Below are 26,345 nucleotides of genomic sequence, written 5' to 3' on the forward strand. Positions count from 1 at the left end.
TAATTGAATTTTTTGTTCTTAAGTTCTTTTTATATTTTGGATATTAATCCACCATCAAATATATCATTGCCAAATATTATCCCACTACTAAAACTGCTTTTGCAGCATCCCACAAATTGTGGTATGTTGTATTTCCATCTTCCTTTGTCTCAAGATACATTCTTATTTCTCTTTTGATTTCTTTTATGACCAACTCATTCATCACAAGAATGATAGTGTTCACATATTTTTTAATTCTCCAGTATTCTTCTTGCAGCTGATTTCTAGTCTCATACTATCATGGTCAGAAAATACTTCATAGACTATCAATCTTCTTAAATTTATAAAAACATGTTTTGTGGCCAAACACATGATCCAGGAGAATGTTCCTTTGAGAATGAGAAGAATGTATATTCAGCTGTTGAGTGGAATGTGCTATAAGTGTTTAATTCCATCTGGTCTAATGTATATTTTATACCCAGAGTTTCCTTACAGATCTGGATGTTCAATTGTTGAAGTGGCATACTAAATTCCCCTAAACTTGTATTGTTTATTTCTCTGATCAGATCTTTAAATATTTGCCTCATATATTTAGGTGATCTTATGTTAGTTGCATAAATATATAAAACTGTTATACCTTTTCCATAAATTAATCCTTTTATCATTATATAATGAACTTCTTTGTCTCTTGTTATAATCTTTGGTTCTGTACCTATTTTACTAATGTAACTACACAGCTTTCTTTTCATTTCCATTTGCACGCAATATCTTTTTGCATCCTTTCACTTTAAGTCTACAAGCATCCTTACATTTTATGTGTCTGTTATAGGTAACATACAGTTGGGTCTTATTTTCTTAATGTATTCAGCCACTCTGTGGCTTTTGATTGAAGATTTTAGTCCATTTACATTTAAAGTACTTATTGATCTGGGTTTACTCATGTCATTTTCCTGTTTTCTGCTTTATAATTTTTTTCTTCCTAACTTTCCCTTTTTCTTTGTAATTTTATGACTTTTGTGGTATTCATAAATATATTTCTCTATCTTTTCCAAACTTACTACAGGTTTTTGCTTGTAGTTGTCATAAGGTTTACATAAAACACAGTTCTAAGAGTATAGCTCATAACTACTTAATTTCAAATGCATACAAAATCTCTACATTTTTATACTCTCTCCATCATAATTTGTATTTTTGATGTCACAATTTACTTGGTGTATCCAGTAACAAATTATTGTCATTATGGTTATATTTTATACTGTCTTAACCTTCAAGCTAGGGATAGAGTACTTTATTACCACCATTACAACATTAAAATATTCTGAATTAAATTAAATATTTACCTTTACTAGTACTTTTATAGTTTCATATGTTTTCCTGTTACTAATTAGCATTCTTTCATTCCAGACTGAAGACCACTCTTCAACATTTCTTATAAGGTCAGTTTAGTAATGATGCACTCCTTCAGCTTTTGCTAGTCTGAAAAACTCCATTTCTCCTTCAATTCTGAAAGATAACTTGGATGGGTAGATTATTCTTTATTGCCAGTTTTTTGTTTGTTTGTTTGTTTTCCCCAGCACCTAGTGCCTCAGTCAGTTAACTGGCTGCCTTTAGCCCAAATCATGAATTCAGGGTCCTGGGATTGATCCAGCCCTATGTCAGGCTCCCCAATCAGCAGGGAGTCTGCTTCTCCCTCTGCCCCTCCCACCAGCTTGTGCTCTCTCTCTCTCTTTCTCTCTCAAATAAATAAAATCTTAAAAAAAAAAAATTGTTGCTACAGTCCTGTAGGGCCTGAATGCATGCCCCACTGGATATCAGATCCAGGTAATCTGAAGACACAGCCCTCTGGCATCATGGCAAAAGCTTGAGTGTCAAGTGTGTCTATAAGATCCTTCTAGAAAGATGCCAGTGACTTAGAGCAGACTACAGGGAGAGGGCAAGGGAGGTGTCTGCCGCCTACCTTGTTCCCTTGGGATGATCACAGTCATCCTTTAGACGAGTACCATTTCAGCATGGGTATTTCCTCATTCATCTAAAATACAAGAGTTATGAAGCTAGTTTCTGGATTTCTTTCAGAAAGGTAATTGCTCTGTGTATAGCTGTATATTTACTGAGTCTGTGAGAGGGAGGTATTTCAGAATCCTTCAGTGCTGCCATGTTTGCAGCCCATGTCCCAGTTTTTCTCTATCAAATGAAAGATTTAAATCTGTAGTAACAATAGTCTCAGAAATAGGGAATTACAAAGTTATAAAATACAATGAGCCTAAAATGCTAGGTCATATAATATAGACAAAACTCCACACATATATCTAGGCAAAAATATAAGACATATGCTCATTGCAAAGCTCCCTATCTTCTCAATCATAATAGAGAAGCCTTGATCTAAGAAAGAACCCAGTAGAACAATGGGAGAGGTTTCATTAGAATGACCTGGCACTCATCTCTCAGCTGTTGGGAGCACAAGACTTTTGGAAAATCTCAGGATTCTAATGTCACAGCAAGCTTTTTCTTTAATATGACATATAGCTTTTACTTATAAACAAAAGCAATTCAAATATGAACAAAGAGAAAAAAAGCCTCTGTAAGACTATACTATTGTTGTCAATTAAATACACTTCAAAAGAAAAGAATAGAAAGAATACTTAACATAATTTTACAAAGAAGTTGAATTAATGGATTTCCTTTGGCAAGCCTCCTACATATAATAAATGAAAAGGTAACTTTATATGAAACATAAAAATAAAAGGAGCAGGATAAGATCATGTTAGAAATTATGTACATCTACCCATTTATTTAATAAGCAATAAAAACCAAGCAATAAAAACTTTAGAAGTTAAGACTTCAAAGTTACCAACCAATTATGAAAACCTAGAAAAAATTCCCAGATCTACTGTTTAAGTTTTCTGTGTTATCAGCTACATCAAGCTTTTTCACCCTGATAAAAAGTAGGAAAATGTAACACCTACATAAAATCCATTCTCTACTGCCATAAATTTCAGACCCACCTATATAGTACTTATAGAAATATTTTGTAAATAGCAGTATAACTGAACACATCGATTTTTAGATAATTTGCATTGGGTAATAGGAAAGCTATATCATCATATGATTTCATATGATTTCCTAACAAAAAGGAAAGGGTAACTTCTAAACTGGAAAAAAAATTATATATATATATATAATTTTATATATATATATATTATATATATATAATTCAAACACAAAAACCCTATAAGAGAAAGAGAAGAAAGGGCATTAACATGTTTTGAGATACTATAAAGTGCTAATCATGAAACTCAGTAATTCAAAAATGTCTTACCTCCTAATGTGTCAATTTCCTCATTTGTTTAATGAAATGTAATACCACTATGCCTCAGAAGATTATTATGAAAATTAAGTGGATTAATATAAAGTACTTAGAATATATGTTCATACATGGAAATATTTAATAACTGTAAATAAAATGATGATGCTTAAGTATTTTCCCCAATTTATAGATAAATTGATAAATGGAGGAAACTAAGAGTCCAGAAAAGAAAAGCAATCTGTCCACAATCACAGAATGAATAAACACCAAGATTTAAAGCCAGGTATATCTGACACCAAAGTTCTTGCTTTATCCATGAAGTGAACACCTAGAAAACACCTTTGACGTTCTAAACCAAAACAATAAAGAAAAGCAAGCCTTCTAAAATGCTTTCTTAAAAAAATATTGTGGATGACAGTGTGTGTTTAAAGGTTAACAAAAAATGTCCTGTACTGCAAAAAATACTGTACTGCAGTTCTTTGAACGTTTGATATTCAATACATAAGTCTTTATTAACCAGAATATTTATCTTATCAGATCCATAAGATACAAAATGTGTACACAATATGAAAGGTTGGATATTAGAAGCCAAAGAAAATAAGATGAGAAGACACACTAGAGCAGCTTACAGTGTTAGTGCAAAATACATGCAAACATGACTACAATAAAATACTGCTTAGTACCACAATATTAACATACTCAAATTAGTAAACTGAGAAAAACAAAAGATTTCATATGTGAAATGCAAGCAAACAAAAAAACTACATCACATATTTTAGAGATATGAAAACTTCAGCCTAAGATTTATCAAAATTCCTCAGTTCAATCATTCAAGAGCTATTTATGAGCTAGACAACGGTCTAGGGCCTTAGCAAGAAGCAAAGAACAAAGCAGTGGCTCTGTACTCTCAGCTTACATTCTAACAAAGAAAACAAATTAAAAAAAAAAAAGCAGTGGAAAGCAAATAGATGTATGACATAATCACAGGCAGCAATAAAGGCAGTGAAGAAAAATAAAACAGAGCAGAGAAGAGAAGAAAGAGGGAAGTGCTACTTTCGATGAGCTGATGTCCAAAATAATAGCTAGTAATCACAGAATGGGTAATATTAAGAGAGTCCTGAGTAAAATGAGGCAAATACTGGAAGGAGTAGGATAGGAAGAAAATTCCAGAAGAAGGAATCAGCAAGTGCAAAGATCCTTTGCACTTGCTAGATGTATCTGAGCATCTAAAATCCAACTTTCTTACATTCTGGTTCAGACACCTTTTTGTTGTAGGATACTATACACTTCAGTGCTTAGCACCATTAAACTGTGTTGTTCATTCTTACAAGTATTTTGAATTCACTCCAGAGCAGTCTTTTTATTCTGTCAAATAGATGGAAAATTGTTCACTTTGTAGAAGCTCTTTTTAAGGTGGCTAATATTATTGGCAATTTCTTAGAGAGGACTTTAAAAAAATAAATGTCAGGGATCATTTGTCTGATTTCCCAAACAAGTAAATTTATATCGGGCAAAAGCAAATTTTCTATGTTAAATACATTGAGATGGAAAATAAAATCCTCCAGATAATTACTCTATCACTGAAAACTCTTACACGGTAATACCCATTCTTCGTTATAAGAGTTTGAAATAAATAGTTTTCTCCATTTCCTCCATTAATTTTAAGAAATAACAATTTTAAAAAGCCAATCAGTTATAAACCATCCTTAACTATCTCCTATAATTTGAAAATATGAAGCAAATAATTAATAAATACTGAAAAACTACACAGCCAAAACAAATATTCAAAGAAAGAGAGTAAGTATATTAAGGGAATGCAAAGAACACTAGGTAGAAATTTAATCTGAAAGTTTCAAAAGCATAAACATTTTAATTGTTGTTAAGACAAAGGAAGATACTCTTCTTTTATTCCTTGCCATTTCATATATCATAACTTGGCATTAAGGGTTCAGGTTCTTCAATGAGAAACAAAATCTTTGAAATATCAGTCTCTAAAATTAAAAAAAAAATTATGTGAATATATTTCAGGTTCATTTCAGTTCAACTAATGAAAAATGTTACGGTTCTCATAATCCAAGATTTCAAGGAAACATGTTTCCCTTTTAAAAAAGCAAGCCTCAGAAAAGTTCATATGCCAATCCTAATCGTTTGGTCAGATCACAGAGGAAATCACAGGATGAGATTTGAATAAGAGAACTACAGTGGCTATTTATCAGAAAAGGTAACCAAGATTTCTATATCAATCCCCAGGCCAAAAGACCACCCAAAGACATTTTTTCACTGGTCAAATCTTATAAAACTCAAAGAGGAAGTCCTCACCACCAAAGAAAACAATACTCCTTCCAGAAGAATTTATTTGTAAGACAAATCAAAACCCTCAAGATTGGGACTCTTTTTATACACAAGAGCAAATGGTTTTATTTTGATTGGAAAGCCATTAAGTAATAACCTTGGTCCTTGATGTCACAAGCTCTATGTAACACAACTGGCCACTTTTAATAAGTAGAGAATTGGAAACATATTTAAAAAGTTATCACAGAAAAATCCCTTTATAGTCATAGTGAAAATTAAACATTTTATCTTCGTATCTTCCCTGTGTCAGTTGGCCAAGGGAATTCTCCAGGGCATGCAGATTTAAGGCATCATTTTCTCCACTACTATTCTACACCATGGCATTGTAAAACTTGTAGTAGATGTTCTAAAAGAAAAGGTTCCATCATTAAAGTTTTCTGGGACCACTGCAATAAACAAGTAATATATTTCTTTATAATAAAAATGTGTTTTTAAAGCTTTAATATACACTGCAAATCTCCAAGGGGTGGGGAAAAAAGTATGAAATATTTCCAAACTCTTGTGACTAAGTAACAGAGAAATTAAAATCAGTGCATAAAAATCAGTATACATCTTAAAAAATATTTAGATTCCATGAAATATAGTTTGAGAGACACTATTAGAAGTGCAAACTATGATAGATGAGCGATTCTAATCAGCTCACAGAAATCAATGGGTTCAATGCAAGGCAAAACACAGCAAAAGCCCTGTACTTTCAAACCTGACATTAAACTTTGATGAATGATTTTACATATTTAAAATCCTTACACAGGACAATTCTTTGTGCTGACCTTTGTGAAATAATACTCCACTACTTAACTAGGTAGTGGAAGACTTTCTTGGGTCATTCTCAGTAAATGAAGAGTAGATCCTTTAGGTCAAAATGAAACAGAGATTTGAAAAATTTGTATAGTCTATAAGGGTAGGATTTTTGTTTTGGTTTTATTTTTGAGGGAAAATTCTTTTTTTAAATGAATGTTCTAAGACAATGAAGAAACAAGCCACAGACTGGATGAAAATCTCTGTGAAACACATACCTGATAAAGGACTGCTAAATAAAATAAAATATACAAAGAACTCCCAAAACTCAACAGTAAGAAAATAAACTCAATTAAAAACTATGCAAAAACAGTCTGAACAGAAATCTCACCAAAGAAGACATTCAGATGGCAAGTAAGCATATGAGAAGATGCTCCACACTGTATTTCATCAAGTAACTACAAATTAAAAGAACAGGATACCACTATACACCCATTAGAATGGCCAAAATCCAGTATACCTGACAATGCCAAATGCTGGTGCAGATGTAGAGCAATGAGAATTCTCAATCATGCTGGTGGAGATGCAAAATGATGCCACCCTGGAAAACAACTGACCTTTTTCTCACAAAACTAAACATACTCTTACCATATGATCTAGCAATCACATTTCTTGTTATTTAAACCAGTGAGCTGAATAGCTATACATACACAACAAGCTGCACACAAATGTTTACAGAACCTTTATTCACTAACTGCCAAAACTTGAAAGCAACGAGGTTCAATAAGTGATTAAACAAAATGGTCTAACCAGATAATGGAATATGATTCAACTTATTGTTTTATTAACCCCATGAGCTATCAAGCCATAAAAAGACATGGAAGAAACTTTGATGCATCTTATTAAGTAAAAAACAAAGCCAGTCTGAAATGACCACACATTAGAGAATTCAAACTACATGACATTTTGGAAAAGATAAAACTATGGAAATAGTAAAAAGGTCAGTGATTGCCAGGGGATCACAGGGAGAGAAGGTATGAAGGCAGAGAAGATTGTTAGGGCAGTGAAACTACTCTACAGGATAACAAAATGGTAGATACGTGTCATTACACATTTATCCAAATCCAAACAATTTACAAGACCAACAGTGAACCCCCAATGTACAATGTCAATAATAAATATTTTATCAATACTAACTCATCAATTATAACTGAAAAGGAAGGGATGCCTGGGTGGCTCTGTGGGTTAGAGCCTCTGCCTTCGGCTCAGGTCATGATCCCAGGGTCCTGGGATGGAGCCCTGCATCAGTCTCTCTGCTCAGTGGGGAGACTGCTTCCTCCTCTCTCTCTCTCTGTCTGCCTCTCCACCTACTTGTGATCTCTCTCTCTCTGTCATAAATAAATAAAATCTTTAAAAAATAAATAAATAAAATAAATGAAAAGGAAGGTGAAGCAGTAGTGGTAGAAGGCGTACAGAAGAACCCTCTACACTTTCAGCTCCACTTTTGATTAAGCCTAAAACTGCTCTTAAAAATAAAGACTATTCTACACAACTAATAAATCACTGAACACTACATCAAAAATAAATAATATGTTGGCTAATTGAATTTATTTATTTTTATTAACATATAATGTATTATTAGCCCCAGGGGTACAGGTCTGAGAGTCGCCAGGTTTACACTTCACAACACTCATCATATCACATACCTTCCCCAATGTCCATGATCCAAGGCTAATTGAATTTAAATTAAAAAATTAAAACTATAAATTTTATTTTTTTAAAAGGTCTATTTATTTTAGAAAGAAAGATAAAGTGAGCAAATGGGAGGGCCAGAGGGAGAGGAAAAGAAAGAATCCTAAACAGATGCCCCACTGAGTGCAGAGCCAGACTCAGGGCTCAGTCCCAGGAGCCTGAGATTGTGACCTGTGCCAAAATCAACAGTCAGATGATTAACCAACTAAGCAACCAGGTACCCCTAAAAACTATACATTTTCTAACAACAGAATTAAATTTAAAAATTAGGAAGGGGCATCTGCATGGCTCAACTGGTTAAGCATCTGACTCTTGATTTTGGTTCAGGTCATAATCTCAGGGTCCAGAGATAAAGTACCGAGTGGGGCTCTGGCTCCAGGCTCAGCTGGGAATCTGCTTGAATCCCATCATGACCCTATACCCGTCCCCTCACCTCACTCATGTGCATGCTCAAGCTCTCTTTGTCAAATAAATGAACAAAATCTTTTTAAAAATTAGGCATCTTGGGGCACCTGGGTGGCTCAGTGGGTTAAGCCTCTGCCTTCAGCTCAGGTCATGATCTCAGGGTTCTGGGATGGAGCCCCGCATCTGACTTTCTGCTCAGCAGGGAGCCTGCTTCCTCCTCTCTCTCTGCCTGCCTCTCTGCCTACTTGTGATCTCTGTCTGTCAAATAAATAAATAAATAAAATCTTTTAAAAAAAATTTATTTGAGAATTAATTTTATTTTTAAAGGGGTATATTTAACTGTATTTCAAATAAGTCAATATAACAATAGTGAAAATTAGGTAATTTCTTTAGTTTCTCATTTAGTTTATTAATAAACTACAACTCTTCAAATAAGTGTTCTTAATCTTAGGTCTCAGGAAAGAAATATTTTTGCACATTTTATGAGCTTTTATCACACAAAAATGCAAAACTCATTCATTAGTTTTGTGACTTAAAATTTCTAATCAGAGCAAAATGGTGATCCCTGAGAATAAAAGATATAACTTAATAAGTTGTTATGACCCATCACATCACATAAGTTAGATCTCTACTCCAGAAACTTAGTGACAACATATTAAGTCAGAAATACAAAATCCCTTAAGGTTTAAGGTTTAAAAAAAAAAACAAAACCCTCAGACTTTTAGTATCCAAAAATATATGCAGAGACAAGTAATGTAGGCATTTAAGAACATGTATCCCATTCTTTCATTCTTTAAACTATAATAAAAACTTTTTGTTGTGATCAGCTCAAACATTCTAGACCTGATGGCAGTACTTACTATAGAAACCAGAACAAAAATAATGCTGATAGGATTCCATAAAAACTGCTTTGATGGTGTTTTCAAACACTGCATGTTATAATTCATTAAGGTACTATAATTATCAATTTTAAAAAATGAAATATCATTTTAGGTATGTGTGTAGCTAGAAACAAGTATTGCTCTTTTAAAGTTCTTATGTCAATTCAGAGACACCCCCCTCCAAATAAATACATACATTTCCATATAAAAATATTTTACATTGGTCCCTAATATGGCTGAGTGGGTAAAACAGTAAGACCCATCTGTACAATTCTCACAAGAGACTTACTTTAGATATAAAGACATACAGACTGAAAGTGAAGGGATGGGAAAAAATGTCCCATGCAAATGGAAACAAAAGCAAGCTATACTTCTATCAGATAAAACTGACTTTAAAAACAAATATTGTAGGGGCGCCTGGGTGGCTCAGTGGGTTAAGACGCTGCCTTCGGCTCAGGTCATGATCTCAGGGTCCTGGGATCAAATCCCACATCAGGCTCTCTGCTCAGCAGGGGGCCTGCTTCCCTTCCTCTCTCTCTGCCTGCCTCTCTGCCTACTTGTGATCTCTCTCTGTCAGATAAATAAATACAATCTTAAAAAAAAAAAAAAAAACAAATATTGTAGTTAGAAATAAAGAAGGGCACTACATAAAGATAAAGGGATCAACCCCACAGAAGGATATACCATTTATAAATAATTATGCACCTAAATATATAAATCAAATATTAACAAGCCTCAAGAAAGATATTGATACCAATATAATAATAGTAGAGAACTTTAATACCCCACATAATTAATGAATAGATCATCCAGAAAGAAAATCAATAAGGGAACAGCAACATTAAATGACACATTAGACCAGAAGGGCTTAACAGATTTCTGCAGAACATTCTATCCAAAAGCAACATAATACATACTCTCAATTGCACATGGAACATTCTCAGGATAAATCATACATTAGGACACAAAACAAGGTTTAATAAATTTAAGAGGACTGAAATATTATCAAGCATCATTTCAGGCCACAGTGGTATAAAACCAGAAATCAATTACATGAAGAAAACTGAAAAATTCTCAAATATATGGAGATTAAACATGCTACTGAAAAATCAGTGGGTCTGAAAAGAAATTATGAGAGAAATTTTAAAAGTATCCTGAGACATATGAAAACGGAAATGGAACATACCACATTTATGCAAGTCAACAAAAGCAAGCCTGGGAAGGAAGTTCACAGCAATAAGTACCTATTTCAACAAACAAGAAAAGTCTCAAATAAACAAGCCAACTCTACAACTCAAGGATCTAAAAGGGAACAAACAAAATCATAGTAAGAGGAAGGAAATAAAATTTGGAGCAGAAAGAAATTAAAAGTTTAAAAAGACAATACAAAAGATCAATGCAACTAAAAGACAGTTCTTTGAAAAGATACACAAAATTGAAAAACCTTAGCTAGATCCACCCTTTAAAAAGTACTAAAATAAATAAAATAAAAAATGAAAGAAATGTTACAACTAATCAGAAATACAAAACATCATAAGAGACAGCTAAGAACAATGATATGACAAAAATTGGACAATACAGAGAAATAAATAAATTCATAGAAACATATATCTTACCAGGATTAAATCATGAAGAAATAGAAAATCTAAACAAACCAAAAATTAGTTAGGAGGTCTAATCAGTAATAAAAAACTCCAAACACACAAAAGCCCTGGATCACATGGTTTCACCGGTGAATTCTACCAAAAATTCAAAGAATTAATACCAGTCTTTCACCAAGTCTTCCAAAAAAATAGGAGAAAATCTTCCAAAATCATTATACAAAATAGCATTACCAATTCCAAAACCAGACAAGGACACTACAAGAAAGGAAAATAACAGATCACTAACCCTGATAAACATAGATGCAAAAAAAAAAATCCAACCAAACAAGAGCAAACTGAATTCAACAGTACATTAAAAGAATTATATACCTGGATCAATGGAATTTTTCTCCAGGGATGCAAGGATAGTTCAACATCAGTAAATCAATGTGATATACCCCACTAATAAATGAAGGATTAAAAAGCATATAATCATCTCAGAAGATGCAGAAAAAGCATTTCACAAAATTCAACACTGATTTATGATAAAAACCCTCAACAAAGCTATATGGAGAGAATCACCTCAACATAATAAAAGCCATATAGGACAAGCCCACAGATAATATCATACTCAATTGTGAAAAGCTGAAAGCTTTTCCTCGAAGATCAGGAATGAGACAAGGATGCCCACTCTTATCACTTTTATTCAACATAGTATTGGAAGTTTTAGCCAGACCAAGCAGAATTAAAGAAATAAAATGCATCCAAATTGGAAAGGAGGAAGTAAAACTTCCACCATTTGCATGTGATTTAGGATAAAAACCCTAAAATGACTCCATCAAAACACTATTAGAATAAACAAACTCAGTAATGTTGTAGAATACAAAATCAATACACAAAAATCTGTTCTATGAACTAATAACAAACTATTAGAGAAATTAAGAAGAACAATCTCATTTACAATTGAATAAAGAAAAATACCTAGAAATAAATTTAACCAAGGAAATTAAAGATATATATATAATGAAAACTGCAAGACATTAAGGAAAGAAATGGAAGAAAACACAAATAAATAAAGAGCTATTCCATGCTCAGGGACTGAAAAATACTGTTAATATGTCCATATCACCTAAAGCAATCTGTAGATTCAGTACAATCCCTACCAAAATTCCAATGCCATTTTTCACAGAAAGAGAACAAGCAATCTTGAAATTTGTATGGAACTAAAAAAGACCCCAAATAGCCAAAGCAATCTTGAAAAAGAAGAACAAAGCTGGAAGCATCATGCTCCCTGACTTCCAATTATATTATAAAGCTAAAATAATTAAAACAGTATGATATTAGCACAAAAACAGACACAGAGATCAGTGGAACAAAACAGCCCAGAAAGAAACCCATGCATACATGGTCAATGAACAAAAAGGAGCCAAGAATATACAATGAGGAAATTCCAATCTCTTCAATAAATGGTGTTAGGAAAACTGGACAGTTACATGCAAAAGAATGAAACTGGACCACTGTGGTACACCATACACAAACATGAAATCAAAATAGATTAAAGACCTGAATATAAAATCTGAAATCATAAAACTCCTGGATAAAAACAAAAGCAGTAAATTCTTTGACATAGGCCATATAGGACACCAAAAGCAAAAACGCCAAAAGCAAAAATAAACAAGTAGGACTATATCAAACTATAAAACTTCCACACAGCAAAGGAAACCTTCAACAAAATGAAACGGTAACCTTCCAAAAGGGAGAAAATATTTGCAAATCATATATCTGTTAGAGGGTTAATATCCAACATATATAAAGAACTTATATGAGTGTGTGTGTGTATTTATATTCTCAATAGCAAAGTAATCTAATTAAAAAATGGACAGATCTGAATAGGCATTTTTTCAAAAACATATAGATGGTCAACAGGTACACTAAAAACATTCAACATCATTAACCACCAGGTAAATGTGAACGGCATCAGTCAGAATAGCTAGTATCAAAAAGATAAGAAATAGCAAACGATGGCAAGGATGTGGAGAAAAGAAAATCCTTATGCACTGCTGATAGGAATGTATTCTGGTATGACTACCATGAAAAACAGTATGGATGTACTTCAAGAAATAAAAGATAGAAATATGATTCAACTATTTCATTTCTGGATAGTTATCTGAAGAAAGTGAAAAGACTTTATAAAAATATGTGTGTGTGTGTGTGTGTGTGTGTGTGTGTGTGTGTGTGTATACTCCCCTGTCACTGTGTAGTACTATTTACAATAGCCTATATAAGGAAAAATCCTAAGTGGCCATCAATAAATGAATGGCTAAAGAATATGTGCTATATATATTCGATGGAATCTTATTCAGTCATAATATAAAAATGAAATCTTGCCATCTACAATGATATGGATGGACCATGAAGGCATTATACTAAATGTCAGACAAAGAAAACATGCTCTTACATGTAGAATCTTTTGAAAAATCTATCTAACAACAACAACAAACAAGCTCCTAGATTTAGAGAACAGACTGCTGGTTGCCAAGGCAGGAGGTGGAAGGGTGAAGGGGTCAAAGGGTAATAAGTAAATAAGTAGGTTAAAAAATGCAATGAAGTGGTCTTTAGTTGAAAAATGGGAGAAATCCTTCACCATTCAAAATTCTTATTTCCCAGTAAATGTCTTAATTTATGGGTGCCTGAATGGCTGGCTCAGTCAATTAAGCGTCTGTCTTTGGCTCAGGTCATGATCCTGGAACTGAGCCCCACATAGGGTTCCCTGCTGAGCAGCGAGTCTGCTTCTCCCTCTCCCTCTGCCCCAACCCCAGCCCGTACCCTGCCTTGTGTGCTCTCTCTCTCTAATAAAATCTTTAAAATTTTTTAAAATTTTGTTAAAAAGTCTTAATTTTCCCTATAGAGAGATTGTTCGGGTATATATGGTATAAAAAACAGTGCAAGCTACTGATGAGAGTATTACAATGGGAAAGTTTTATTTAAGAAGTGTTTTATGAAGCATTCCTAAAGCAAAATTACAGGCTGTTTCTTGAAGAGTACAAATGAAGTATCTTGTACTTTATGAAGACCAGAAGGAACTGTGACAGCATGGTTGCTGGATTCTTTCTTTTCCTTCTCTTCTGTCCCTGCCTTTTTCTAAATACACACACACACACACATACACACACACACAGACACACACACACACACAGCATACTATTTACCAAGAAGGACATTAAGAAGCTAATGTCTAAATTACAATTTATAAGATTTGCAAATGAGATAAAAATCTCATCATTTTGTAACAAACAGAAAACAGACTTTTTAACTGAGTAAATTATTGGGATTCACATGACCTACATACAAGCACACACATTAACCCTCAATATAAAATATATTGTTTGTAAATAGGCCATGACCAGAAAAACCTGAAGTCCTAAATAAAGATGTTTTAAAATGCAATTCTAAAGTTTAAGATGGATTTTTTTCTCTAAGAACCTTCAGCATTCTTATCAAAGATATCTTAATATTTCAAGATTATGTCATGGAAAACAAGAGCTTAATATCAAATTAAATATTAAGACACTGCATCAAATTCATCTTTATAGTTCCAGGGCCTGGCAAAGAGTAAGAGCTCTTGCTTATCGAACAAAACTGAATAAGACAGTGCCTTTCTATTAAGCTGTCATAGAAAGGCTGTTATCAGTAGGTCACAGGATGTCATAACCTGTATGTGGAATTCAACCCACAGATTATCACACAGAATTCTTGACATGAGCCCTCAGACAAACTAAAAGACCCTGACAAACATCAAATTATTTTTAGTTCCTTAAGCTAACACATAGCTTTAGAAATTCTAATTATTTTATCTATATATATATACATTATCTTTGTTTAAACAAACATTGAATAGATCATATAACAGTTCCACATCAGGAATTTTAAAATATCAGGTTATCCATCAGGGTTTTCACCTTCCTTTATCAGTTTACCCATGAATTAGATACGGAGAATCAATCCCTGGTTATTATTAGCAGGTCTTTATACAGCCTGTGTTGCTATTTGACCGCTGACATGACCTGACAACCAAAAAGATTCTGTCGAAGTTTACATTTGGTAGCTTTTTTTTTTTTCATTTGGTAGCTTTTATTACAAACATAATAAACACAATTCTTCCATCTTCTAAATAAGTAAACCACATTCTGATATAAGCCATATTTTCCACTGTATCCACTACACACATAACCCTTCTCTCCAAGAGAATCATGTTTTACAGCCCTTATTTGACAAGGAAAAAAAAAAAAAATCAGCACTCTGAATGGTATTTCGAAGTCCTGTCAGCAGTATGGGGGGAAGAAAACACCTCTATCATTTGTTTGTCTTTATGTATACATGTATATCCTATTTTAATAAACCAATTGTTTATTTAAAATGAAATCCCAAAGTTACAACTTTAAAGTAAATTACTCAAATACTTGTTGTATTGGTAATAATTATTTTTCATCAAAAAAAAAAAAAGAATGCAGAGTAAAACTGTCATGCATAACTCTGGAACTAAATTATTAAAGTGAAATGTTTATCTTCTAATGTCTTTATCAATACATTTGCTTAAAAAATAGCAAAAAACACTTTATTTAAATACACACATATATACACAATTAAAATCTGTTTGCCAAACTGGCATCAAAGCTATTATGAACACATATTTTGGTTCTAGAGAAAATATACTATGGTTGTAAGCAACAAAAAGAAAGCAGCTGCAGTAGAAAACTTGTTAAATTGCATCTGCTATTTTTTTTTTTTTACTCCAGTGACTTGTATCATCCTGAGTAGTAGTCATCTAATCTCATGCTGTTTAACAATTTTTACTCCAAAATAGGGTGGCTACTCATTTAGCAAATGTATATTTCTAGGATACCAAGTCATAAAAGACATAGAGTATTAAAATGTTTAAACTACTGTAAAAAGACCTGTAAATACCAGAGTAGTTTCTCTAAATTGAAGACTGTGGACCTAGTTCCTGGGAATTCGCAAGTTTTCTGTAATATTTCTGACATTAAATTTTTGTGTCAATAAAAAATAATGAATCGGCAGCCAGCGCCTATTCACTGGCAGGATAATGGAAAGTCAGGGAGAGGGAACAAGGAGTGATACTAACTGAATACACAAATAAATGGCCGAATAATGCCAAACTATGCCATACACGGATTTCCTAATAACTAGAATGAAGTCACGGGAAACTGAGTTATCACAAGGAAAAATTAGCTATGATGAGAGCTTTCCAACCTGAGTCCCTTTGAAAAAGCCACCAACTGGGTACAGGTGAAGAGATATCGGTCCCCTCAGCCTGTGAAGGGGCGAGCTGGGCTTGGGGGAATTCAGGGTCTCTGTGACCTGCTGTCTCCTGTCAGGAGCAACTTGTGCTTTTATATCCCATGGCCTACTGAATACTATCATTTGTACTTGTACCATGATGTGACAAAAGATTGCAAACCACTGGAAAGACATAACAAACTCTTACACCATAACAGTCACACTGGGGAAGGGGATTTATTTTCAGGTGTATAAAGTCTGTCACATTAAATTAAGATTATTAATTCAGTTGCTACAGGTATTATGCATTTGTCTGTAATTTTTAAATTTGTTTGATTTCATAGTTTCATTAGATTTAAATTCATCAGATTAAACAAGTAGTAAGTTGCTATCTAGATAATTATGTTTATTAATAATTCAGTAACCTTAACACAAAACGCAGTAGGTTAGAATGGCGTCTATGAGGAATTCCTTCCCCCTTTTAATGGGACCTGTGCAAATGCTGAAAAACACCTGAATTCATTGGTGGGTGTAGGGTTAGAGTATTCATTTGAAGCTCAGGTCTCCTCCTTAGAAACTTTGTGACCCTGGTTTAGTTACTTCTTTTCTCTTTAAGACTCCACTTCCTCAATTGTAAAATAAGGATAATGACAGTTGTGATCCATGAAAGAGTCTACCAAGCGATTATGCCCACTAGCCGGCATATAGTAACATGTGCAGATAAGCAAAGGGAGGTGACTATAGGAGGCTTGGGAGGCTAAAAGCATATCTCACATCTAACAAAAGCATACTTGTAACTTTGCTTATTTAATCCATCTTAGATAAAAGACACTGGGAACCTGACTTTATATATGTGACCATAATCCATCTTTAAAGGGGGTGAAGGGTAGTTATATTGCTTTAGGAGGGCTCCTACCATTCTAAAAATACTGTCCCGCAGCTGTTTAAAATTTATTTTTTTTAGACCATAGCACCACTGTTTGGTTGTTTCCAATTTCTAAACCACAAATAGTAAAAGTGTACTCAGTCTACTGCAAACATAAATAGCAAATGCACGCTTCAGCACTTTTTAAAGGATATGGAAATTGGCAACAAAAATGCAGTTCATGTTGAAAATTTATGACAGCCCTGCCATATTTCTTCAGAAATACAATCAGGTAAAAATTAGGAAGATCTCTACCAGCTGGGTGGTATTTTTATGTTTTTTTACTTATATTTTCACTAACTGAAAGACTTTCATTATGCAACTTCTGGCACTTGATAAAATAGAGCAATAGTACCTTTGCTAAAACCACAGTTTCTTTGGTTATGTTTAGCATTACACAAACATCTTTCACCTTAGATATCCTTTTGCATTAGAGTGTTTAATTTTAAATTGACTAAAGAGAATTTCTTTTTACAGATTGTGCTTTCTGGATATCATTAAGCACAAGAATTGTATTTTCATAACTTCTCAAAAGGTTACGTGTGTGTTACAATTATTAGGCATTTGGTTCCATAAAAATATTGTGAAAACTACTGCTAAAAGATGAGAATAGAAAAGTGACTCAGGGCAACACAGAGAAGACTGATTTACTGCGATGCTATAAACTTAAAGAGAAAAAGCCCTGTTTTCTAAAATATGTAAAAAGGAACAACATGGATTTAGTGTCCCTTTCCTGATGCAGTTTCTCTAAAATAACACATTCTCAGCTTCTAAGCAGAAGAAAAAACATCCTGGTACAGAGGTTGAAATAATTTTTACCAATAAACTCAACAATGGAGAAACAAGTTTTATCATTAGGAATAATTCTTCAATACTCTATTTCTTATGATTGCATTAAAATTACTACTGCTATATGTTATAACTGGTTTTTAACTATTAGGGCTAGCAAGACTCAAAGATTACTTGTTAATCTTCTGCTGTAATCAATGAAGTTCTTGAATCTACACTGAACAAGTGATTAGATGAGAGAAGAAAAGGGCACTTAATCATTTCAGATGCTTTTAATGAGATTTTTTTAACTGAATGAATCAAAAGTTGAAGAACTATTATTTCATATTATGTCCTAAATACTTAAATGAATAGAAAAGAGAATAAAACTATTAAGGAACTTTCAACAACTACTGCTTTTCATGGTGGTTCTTCTAAATATGCATTTTTACCAAGCATGCTTAACTAATAAACATTTTCAAAGACTCACTAAATATATACTTATTGGATTGGGTGAAAAGTTTATAAGTATAACATATGCTTTCATAAATAATAAAAATAATTTAAGGAAGAATTCAGATTAAAATATCCAGTGTAACAAAATGTAGGTAAACTAAATGAAACAAAAGTTCTGGGGTACCTGCAGAAAAATTAACTGGCTATGTTGTATTTTTTAGTTTACTGAAAAGAATAAGAGAGTCAAGACTATCAAACTATTATGCTTTGTATTTTTAAGGCCCTATTTATGTAATGTAAACAGTTGTCTTTTCCCATGTCTTCTAACAGGCACCTGATTTTTGTCAAATAACTGCTTTCCTCTGAATTTACAAACAAGAAAGAGAATCTAACTTCTAAGCAAAATCTCAAGAACACCAATTACATATCATAAGTTAAGAAACAAAGATATTTTTCTTATCTACAGTTAGCATCTAATCAGAATGTGAACTTATATATGCATTCAGATTTAATTTCTTCCTACTTTTACACCTTTTTAAATAATTCAAACTTGATACCAATGCACTACTACATTTCTAGAAATTATATAAAAATTCCTCAAAGTTCTCAACTTTTATCTTGTTTGAACAAGAAATCATTTGAAAGTTCCACTGCTTTGAACTGCCCATTATAAAAATGATACTGAATCATATTTTCCTAAAATAAGAGGTAGTCTAATCAATATGAAAGCTAGAAACAAAGTAGCATTTTTAAAACAGCTTTTCAATTTAGGAATATATATTTTAGTGATGCAATTTTCTGATTTGAAAGAGGATCACTTTCACAAAATTGAGTGGGCTTTCTGTATTCAGCAATAGAAAAAAGAGAATAAAGGTATAAATGTTTATCTCATTTGCTAGAATCATAAGTTCTAAGATGGAAAGAAGAATTAAACATTAGTTTTTGGAACATACGAAGCTTGCAATTTAAAACTAGAATGTTTCCTCTTAATAATTTAAAATAGCTTCTGGTTCAAGCACTTTTTAAAAAATAATTAGCTATAAAATATGGAGAGAAAAAATATCCATCTCTAATATATTATGATCATTTGCTGAAATTTTCACATCTGAAAACAAATTCAAGTTTCAGAATTTGGGAATCACCACAACAATGAATCAATATGTCATTTATAATAACACTGAGATACTTAAAAGAATTTCTATTTGGTTAAGTTACAAAATAACTAAAATTCTGAGGAAACTTAGTTTGATTCTAAGCTAATTGTTATAGCTACCATGACTATTTTTTGACCATGTGAAGAGCTATAACTTTTTAATTCGATACACAGTCCTTGAGTTACTGTGGGTTAAGTCACACTACCTGAAACTGTACCATTTGGAACACTAATGTCAGTTATTTAAACAGTTACCTATTCTTTGTAGTAGACACATTAACTTCTAATCATATCTGCTATTTTAAGCTCTGAATAACATGGGACTAAATCATGTGATTTAGGGTATAGAAAAATTTAAGAAAATAGCTACAAACAGACCGATTATAACACTTCATTTCCTGTACTGTTACTTCCTTTACAAATACTTGTGTTATTTTATAACATTTTAAACTCTTAAGAAAAAAAATAATTATACCTCTACTCTGTTATCATCTCTAGAGATATAGGATCCTTAAAATTAGAAGTACATACAATTTTATATTTTAAAATTTATTAACCCAAAAATAGGAAAATATATCTGTTTAAAAAAAAAAGAACTATTTTGAATGCTGCTGTTATGTTGGATTAAATTGTGTCCACAGTTCACAAATACCTCTAATACAGAGTTAAGTCTAATTTTCCTTTCCAGAAAACAAAATCCAAAAAACAAAAACAGCTTAATTGTAGACTATTTCATCAATACCATTACAAACATATGTTATGTACAAATAACGTAACCTGAGACCTACTCTGGTCATCTGAGGAATTACGAATTAAAGCATGAATCTTCAGAGTCCAGCACCACTTTAAATAATCTAATGAAAAAAATTATTTTTTGCACATTTATTCCCTCACCACATGAAAATCATTTCCTGGGCTTCTTACAGTGAAAAAAAAGTCACTTGTTTTGGAGCACAGTATATATCAAAATACTTGGTAATCCAATAGACTATTTTTCCTACATTATGGTCAGGCAACAGACCCTACCAAATACTGAAGATTGACATTTGTAGGTAATTCAATAGTTAGATGATGATTCTTCAGTAGTTTCACAGTGGCACAATTTTTCACATTACTTGAAACCACTGTTAAACCTATAACACATTTTCTGCTTTGCCATGGGTATTTTTTCTGTCTTTAACCCTAAAAGGAATATCTTTTATCTGTTTGCAGTACAAAAAGCATTCATAATTCAGAAATGTTTTCCTTTTTTGCAATGCATGACTTTGAACTCAAGATTTTTCAAAGATCAGTTAAACATTATGTTTCTTTAAGACCAGAGCCTTATTTATGTGAGTCTGTGGCTTAACTAACAAGAATTTTTCTGTTCCAGGGAAAAAGTCAGTCAGTTTGTATCTTAAATACCATAATCTAGTTTCAATTCATATAGACATCTGCAAGGGAAGGCACTCAGCAAACGTTATAGACTCCAGCAAACCAAATCACAGACTATAAGAATAATTTCTCTACATAACAGGCAAGAGAAAACCAGAACACAGAATGATGGGAGGAAATAAAACATTTGTAATTTTAAAAATTAATAAGCAACAACACATTTATCATTTATGTAGCAGTACATTTATATAATACTTTCTATTCAATTCAAATATTTAATAAAACCCCAACGTGTGAACATAGTGAGTGCTGTTTTAATCAGATGTCACAGGCCTCCATATGAGCCCCTAGAAATTTGTTCTCTAATCGTATTATTGTACAAAATATTGTCTGTGTAATCACTATGTATATTTTATTGTCAATTTCTAAAAATTACCAATATTAAATGACAAACTGCCAATGTTACACGAAAATTAGTATGAATTAATGCATTAATGAAAAATGAACCCACAATCAAAGTGTCTGGCAAAACAGACTTTTTTTTTCGGGCAAAATTGACTGTTTTTTTTTTTTTTTACTGTTTTTTTAACTCAACAAACTTCCAAGATTCTAAAATCGCATACTGAAGGGCAACTAGTATAATAATCTCACACGTGCTATATGCTAATATCACTCATTATATGAAAGCTACTATTAGTAAGTACTTTATTTTATTTAACTTACCTATTGCTCAAAATACCTTCCACTTTATAGATAATAAAAACAATGCTCAGAGGGTTAAGTAACTCACCTGAAGTCATGCAGTTACTAAGTGGTAAACAATTTGTCTCTAAAGTCCATGCTCCTGTCTACCCTTATAAGCACTATAGTGAAATGTTACTTTTTATATCTGAAAAAAAATGTGACATTCACAGACTTAATGTCTGGATCAAATATGTAAAAGATTATTATATGAGCATACATAAATATCTTAAGCCTTATGTAAAATTTTTTTACTTGTAACAAATGACTGTTCTGTTTGTATCTTGTTATCTTCTACAATGAAAGGAATGAATCAAGTTAGTGGTTACCTAAAGTATGAACAGTCTTGATGTGAATTAAATAATCACACGTGCACAGTGACACTTGTCACACGTATACTACTTCCTTATGGGAACAATATGAGAATTTCAATACAATTAATATTAAAATGAAGCACAAAAATATTTTCTGATAATTAGTAACCTAAAAAGTAATATAAACACACATTAAACTGTATTTTACTTATTGAAATTTAATATTTAAGTTTAGATAGGTAATATATCACTTATTTTACTTTTACTGTGAACTGTAAGTTAGACTTTTAATTTTAATTATTCTCATTTTAAAAAACCAAAGGCCTCAAATCACTATGTTATACAGCTGAAACTAATGCTGTATGTCATTTATACCTCCATAAAAAATAAACCAATAAATAACATAAAAAACTAAAGGCCAGTCTAGAGTTTAATATAAGAACTGATAAATGTACATAATCTCATTTAGCAACTTTCCAACTTAAAAAGTAAGCACTCACTTCTAATTGCTTGGGGTGTTGTTCACCCAGGTAATTTTATTTCTATTCCAGTGAATAATGTTTGGTTAAATGCAGAAAGAGTTATACCATCAATGGAATGTGATTATCTATAATGAAAGTAAGCTATTCCATATTTCCATTCTGAAAAATAAATGAATATATCAACATACCCTATAATATAACATTTATATAAACTTTAAAATAACAGCTAGCTGAAAGTGAACAGAACATACAATCCGGATAATTTCATACCGTGCATAATCATTCCTCACAGCATTTTTATTATGCAGTATGGAATGGATTATAGTAAATGTATTTCACACATGCTATTTCTTATTCAAAAGGAAATACAGAATAGGATATAAAACAGTTCTAGCCAAATCTTCATTCAAATCCAACCTTCATGGACGCCACTCTAATTGAAAGACATTTCCAAACAGATAGCTGTGGACCTCATTTTCCTTTAAAATCATATGTCTTTGACATCTGTTCCAACTAAAACATTCATGTTCTTAAACTTCACCAAATTGTCTTGTGCTTAGTTTTTAAAATATTGTAGTTTTATTTTTGTTTTATTCAATTTACAACTAGTTATGTTCATAAAATCATTTAAATTTTCAAATTATGCTAACATGTTAGAAAAACTGTATAGTATGCATAACTAATCAACATTGTACATCAGTGATTTCCAAAGTTTCTGAAACTTCACTTACTTTTAACTGACCTTCATGCAACTCCTTAAAATGGGATAAAGAAAATAATCTGTCATTTTAAGATTAATGTGAACTCAAGTTTTTATTGTGAATTTTTAATTTCACTTTGGATATATCTTCCAAAATAAAGAGTCAACGTTTCCAAGACCAGACATCAAAATGTATATTATTAATTTTCAATACTGCACTTTACTTTTGACCTACTCAATAATAATAAATTAAAAATAAATATGAAATATTAAAATATGACAAATTATAGAAATCTCTGACTTGATGATATTCCTTGAGATTTCATATAATGAGGAAATGAGTTAAAAGAAATTTCAGATCTAGAGTAAATTAAAAATAACTCTAAGCAAAAATGATAAAGAAAGGAAAAAATAAGAAAGGAAATTAGTAAAGGCCTTATGCACTTCTCAATGAAATATATTTAAAATGCAAAAATCTGTAATAGCAAAAATTAAGGATTAGTATTTACCTAACAATAAATTCAGAAGCATTTATAAAGCCCATGGAAACTTAATTGGTTTGGTTTCTACCAATGATCTTTTTTGCATGAGTAGTCAAATGAAATCCAGTTTAGGAAGACTTGCCTAAATAATTTTATCCACAAGCCTTTCTTAATATATTGGTAACTTCAAAAAATCTCGCATACTATCATCACTCTTCCCGTCAAAATCCCTATTTTAAAATATCTTTGCTATTAAATTTAGAGTATTTACCTAGAACAGGCAATCATTGGTTCTCAACAAAAGAATGCAATATTTGTAAATATAAAATTCCAGTTAATGTACCGATGTACCGAAGAATGAATTAATACAGCAAACGGGTATTTTAACTTTTTACTCTGATTTTCACGTGCAAACACTCAAAACACAGAAGGGTATTACAACATAAATTGGGTTCATTCTATTCATGTACATACCTGCATATAGTATATGTGCTGCCGAAGCGAGCACACGTACCTGCCTATAAAAACAGCTAGAGAACAATTACAAAGCAACATCAAATACATGATGGTTAAGATACAGATTATACAAAAATACCAAAAAACTATAAAGGTAACGCTAATCAAGTGTGAGATTACTGATGGCCGACTCCAAGAAGGAGATTTTGTACCATGGTTTTGGAAGAAGGTTTCAGTTTCATTTAAAATACAAAAATAGATAGTTATTTTAAGTCGTGGAATTGACGGTGATGAACAGAGGCATGAAGGGCGCAGAACAGAAACTGACAAGTAAAGGTAAAATGAAAACAAGTTAAAAAAAAAAAAGGAAATACAGGCCATGAAGTTAATAAGTGGCAGTTACATTTACCAACTATTGAGATCAAAATCTGAGGTGTCATCTCTGATATAGGTTCTCTCCTTTATATTCTGTAGCTTGTTTAATCACCAATTCCTCTTAAGTCGGCCTCCTAAACACAGCTGGAATCAGTTGTCATCTCCAGTTCCCTAGTAAAGCCCCCAGAATTCATACTAACCATATCGCACCTGAACCTCATTTTGCGGTATCAAAGGTAGTTTCTGTGAATCCCCTCACTCCCATTTCCATCTCACCCTAATGTGACACCAATTCTCTGCCAGGTTGGTCTGTTTGAAATGTATATCAGGTCAGGTTACCCCTCACTAAAAAACTTTTCAGAGGATCGCCAACGTTCTCAAAATAAAGCCTAGAATCTTTAACATGACATTATTGATTTGGTACTTACCTTTATTTCCAGTTTCACCTTGCACTCCTCTAACCTCACGTGGAGCCTTCTGCCCTGCCCATAAAGAACTTCTCTCTCTTCCTCAGATACAACCTCCTCTCTGTCTTTATCTCTAGGTAATCTCAACTACAGCTTCCCCAAGGAAGTCCTCTTTGACCCTCTCTCTCTCCCCAACCCCCTGTGACTAGGCTAAAGCTTAGAAACTCAACAGGTACTTCTCTACGGCAGCACTTTTATATATGCTTAAAATTATTTGACAATCTTTTATTATCTTTTAAATGATGGCTTTCTATTATAAACTTACAAGTTCCGAAGAGGAAGGACTATAGCTTTTTTGTATTCCATTCTTTAGAATCATTCCCCAGAACCTAGGCAAGAGTCTGAAATAATAAATATTTGCCGACAGAAATAAGAAGACACAGGAACACATTGCCACCCAGAAGATTCACAGGATACAAAAGACTCTCAAATCACCAAATATTCAATCTAAGAGAGCACTCATCGATGATCAACTTCAATGGTTTCTGACTATATTCATCAGAGCCCTTGGAGAATGGACCATAAAAGCAAGATGTCAGACCCATCTACTATGCATCTACTATGCACCTCTGCCCTTGCTCCAACTGAATCAGCTTCATTTTGGGGGGTATTTTTACATACTGGCACTTTACATAACATTTCATTTTAAAAAATGAAAGAAGTTTGAAAACCTCCATGCTGAAATATTTCCAAATCCTGACCTGCAGTCCATCTGTTCATGTAAGATCCTTTCCTCCTGCTATCATTCCTAACATAGTGATAGAAACCACCCTAGTGACTCTGCTACACCCAAAATCATCTTAATTTTCTGATCCCTTGACTCCTCCACATCTAATCAGTTACCAGATCCTGGTATTCTTCCCCTTTCCCCATTTCCTCTGCTGCCAGGCAAAAACAGATTCAAATCCTTTTGGTTCTTGGAATTACTATGGCAGCTTCTTATGTGGCTTACTTAACTCCAATCTCCCCTTCCTTAATAACATCCATGTTGGACCTATCTTTCTCGTATTCTTTCTCATACAGTGCCTTCCTTGTATCCCTAATAAAAATCTTGGGCAGATTCCAGTTTAATATCATAAAAAAAACAACTGCCCCTCTCTGGCTTTTAAAACGCTCCTTCAACAACCTGCCCAAACCACCTATTCAGCCTATTAGGCTTCCTTCTTTGATCAGTTTTCTCCAAACTACATCATAATCATTCAAGCAGGATCTCTACACCTCTCCTCTGTGTCTATCCAGACCACAAATCCAAAGCTGAGTGGCCTAAGTTACCGAGGCATATCAGATATGGTAAAATAGAACTCCGTGTTCCCCGTTTGACAAGTTTAAACTTCAAGAACCATCTTTATATCTGCTGCAC

At 32.7% G+C, this 26,345-nt stretch overlaps 1 protein-coding gene across 7 annotated transcripts in view; it reads right to left on the bottom strand.

Moving 5' to 3' along the window:
* The window catches only part of SUPT3H (SPT3 homolog, SAGA and STAGA complex component), a 574,965-nt gene that overhangs the window by 413,810 nt on the left and 134,810 nt on the right, over positions 1-26,345 (bottom strand). The window contains exon 1 of one of the 7 annotated variants that reach the window (XM_082733222.1): positions 1,937-2,009. The exons of the other annotated variants lie outside the window; for them this stretch is intronic. The gene's annotated coding sequence lies outside the window, so the exon portion shown is untranslated. Of the gene's footprint in view, positions 1-1,936; positions 2,010-26,345 lie in introns of those variants that run through there. 7 annotated transcript variants of the gene reach the window in all.

This window comes from Mustela nivalis (genome assembly GCF_964662115.1).
Source record: "Mustela nivalis genome assembly, chromosome: 5".
In the NCBI taxonomy this organism is placed as follows: Eukaryota; Metazoa; Chordata; class Mammalia; order Carnivora; family Mustelidae; genus Mustela; species Mustela nivalis.